This window comes from Dioscorea cayenensis, chromosome 15 (genome assembly GCF_009730915.1).
Source record: "Dioscorea cayenensis subsp. rotundata cultivar TDr96_F1 chromosome 15, TDr96_F1_v2_PseudoChromosome.rev07_lg8_w22 25.fasta, whole genome shotgun sequence".
NCBI lineage: Eukaryota > Viridiplantae > Streptophyta > Magnoliopsida > Dioscoreales > Dioscoreaceae > Dioscorea > Dioscorea cayenensis.
This window is the reverse complement of record NC_052485.1, coordinates 14339250-14342202: the sequence shown is the minus strand read 5'-3', so window position 1 is coordinate 14342202 and position 2953 is coordinate 14339250. Positions and strand designations below refer to the sequence as shown.

The 2953-nt window shown below is 40.8% G+C and overlaps 1 non-coding gene across 1 annotated transcript; it reads right to left on the bottom strand.

Annotated features, from left to right (window-relative positions):
* Positions 1-2629: 2629 nt before the first annotated feature.
* Positions 2630-2736, bottom strand: LOC120278305. The gene has a single exon (XR_005541642.1). It is a non-coding gene; the product is annotated as a small nucleolar RNA R71 (small nucleolar RNA).
* Between the last annotated feature and the right edge of the window lie 217 nt (positions 2737-2953).

Genomic DNA, 2953 nt, shown 5'->3' with positions numbered 1-2953 from the left:
AACGTACTATTTGGTGAAATCTTGGAAGGAACAAACGCGAAGACACAAGTGGAGCTCTAAGGTACGTGAATGTGTGCCAACCTCTATGTATTCAAGTCATTACAATGAGTTGGAGGGGCACGAAAGCTGTCACATTTGCGTATCCTGACTTGTGCATTGATAGCAAGATTTTCACTAATGAGGTCTTTGATTGAAGAAGAGTTGCGATCTACGGCATAAATGTGGGCCTGTTTATCTTGCCTCGATGAAAAAATGTGGAATTGGGAGTGTTTTGGCGGAGTACTGCAGCAAATCACTGTAGCAATGCATTGTAACAGTTACTGATCATAGCCGGCCGAAAATCAGGTTTCTAGAGAATCGACAAGGGCATGTGGATGCCCGATTCCAGCCCTATTCATGCCGCGATTTAGCCGATTTTGGAAGACCCTTTTCACCATTCTCTCCAACTTTTCTCTATCTTTTGGGAGGCCGTTGGCTAGGGTTTTGAGAGGCTTATGACAAGTTTTTTTAGTGGTTCTACGCATTCGACAATGCATTCCGTTTGGAAGAAGGTTATTGAGGGAGCTTTCGTCGGCATCGATCTGGCGAGGTGTGCCCTAGGTCGGACAAGGGGACTTTGGAGAAGTGAGGTTACTCCACAAGACCATCGACTCGAATAGAGAGGGGGTTTTTTCTATGGATTACTTGTTTTTACATTTGACTTTATTGTTGATTGTAACTAGCTCCATGGAAAGCTAAACCAATAGTGCATACTTGGATTTGTGAACCCTAGGATGTATTTGTTTCATGAATCTTCTATTATGTTTTCCTTAATTGATGTTTTTAATTGAGTTTCAATCTTGACTGCTTGTTGCATGATTTCTCACTTAGAGTGACACTAGGGTTGAGAGTCTACATTGGTGACCTTTGTGAGTGAGTGACACACCATGAGAGTTAGACATTGCAAGATTGGAGAGGGTCGAGAGGGTGAGTCGAGAGGTAGCAGAGCACCTTCTTTCCCCTCCGATGTGATTTATCCTACCTCCACATTCTAAGAGTTCTTTGCGGTCATAGTAGAGTGAATAGGCTAAGGGATGACCTCTGCTGGGGCTTAGTTGCATAAGCAACGGAGTGAAGCGTTGAAGTGACTTTAGCACCTAGGGCTTAATTGCTACTAGGGGTCTTTCGCATGGACCAAAGGGTTAGATTTATACATTGGAATAGGGTTTATCACTTGGAATCAGTATAGTGTCTTGCAACTCTACACAGTGTGAGATGTTGAGAATGATTAATTTCTCGGCCGGGACATAGTGCAGAGTTAGTCATGGTTGACCTTAGGTTTGAAACCGTGTGTTTAAGGATTTCGACGACTCAGTAAACGTCAATTTAGAGATATAATAGTTGATTTTGCACTTGAAGCTATTGTCCTAGGTGGAACAATATCCGAGTACCCCACTTCTATCAATTGCCTTACCTCTCATCTATTTGTGCTTCTCTCTTTCTTGTTTATTTTATTCTTGCTTTCATTACATTTTATCAACAAAATTATTATTCTGTGTTCACTTAGTTAGATAGAAATCTTGGTATTTTTACTCCCTACTCCCTGTGGATACGATACCTACTCACTTGGAATTTATTACTTTGACAAACCCGTTCACTTGCGGGTCATACACAAGGGGCGTTGTCAGAGACATGTTTTCTTTCTTTAGATCTATTGTTGTTTTCAACATGTTGTACCCGCACATGAGGGGCTAGTTAGCCACGCTGCACCAAGATGGGAACTATGTTACTTTGTATGCTTTGAACACTTGTACTCTCTTGATTTATAGAGTTCTTTTAGTTCTTGAGTTAATTCTTGTGTTTGCAAATATTGAAGTGTTTGATCTGTGTAGTTGCTCAGGTAAAACATGATGGTGGAATGTCACAGTTGTTGTTACCCTACGCAATGGCAAAACATCGTGAGCGTGAACACATAGTTACCTTTGTAAAACTTGACATAGTAGTGAGCCTTAGTTGCAACATCACTTTTGAGCACACACTATAACTTTAGAATGTACCTGCTAAATCATGGGAGCAAGTGAGCTTCACTAAGTGCTCAGGGAACATCCTAGGGCATTGTTCCCTTGTTATTCACATTCAATCCAATATGCATATTATTTTCACATGTTCTTCTTCTTTTCTTCATTTATGATTTTATTCCTCTTTGTTAATCTAAACATCTATTCGAATTCAACTAGAGATCAGTGATAAGTCTGTACTTTAAGTCTAGTTGCCGTGGTTCGAGAACCCTACCCCTCACAGGGTACCATTATATTACTTGTGTGCTACCACTTGAGGAGAACACATCAAGTTTTTGGTGGCAAACAATTTCGAGTTGAAGCCAAATTTAATCCAATTGGTGCAACAGATGTGTCAGTTCGATGGATTTCAGGATGAACAGCCTTACGAGCATTTAAGAAACTTCTCAGAAATCTGTGACACTTATAAAGCGAGCAATATTTTTGAGGAAGCAGTTCATCTGAGACTCTTTCCATTCACATTGCAAGGAAGGGCTAAGTAGGGGCTAAATACCTTGCCCCATGGGTCTTACAACATGGAAGCAGACTTCTGAAGCATTCATTGCTCGGTACTTCTGCCTATTAAGATCACCAAACTCAGAAGAGAAATCTCCTCTTTCCACCAATTGGAATCTGAATCCTTATACAATACATGGAAAAGGTACAAGGAGATGTTGAGAAAATGTCCGCAGCAAGGAATTATTGAATGGATGCAAATCTAGATCATTTATAATGGACTAAATACATCCACCAAACAAATGCTTGATGCAGTCGCCGGAGGTTCATTGTGTAACAAGCAACCAAGTGCAGCACAAAGTCTGATTGAAGAAATGGCAAACAACAGGTATCAGTGCAGTTCGGAGAGGAACAAACGAGTAAAGACAGCGGGTATTTATCAAGTGGACGTTATCACCACT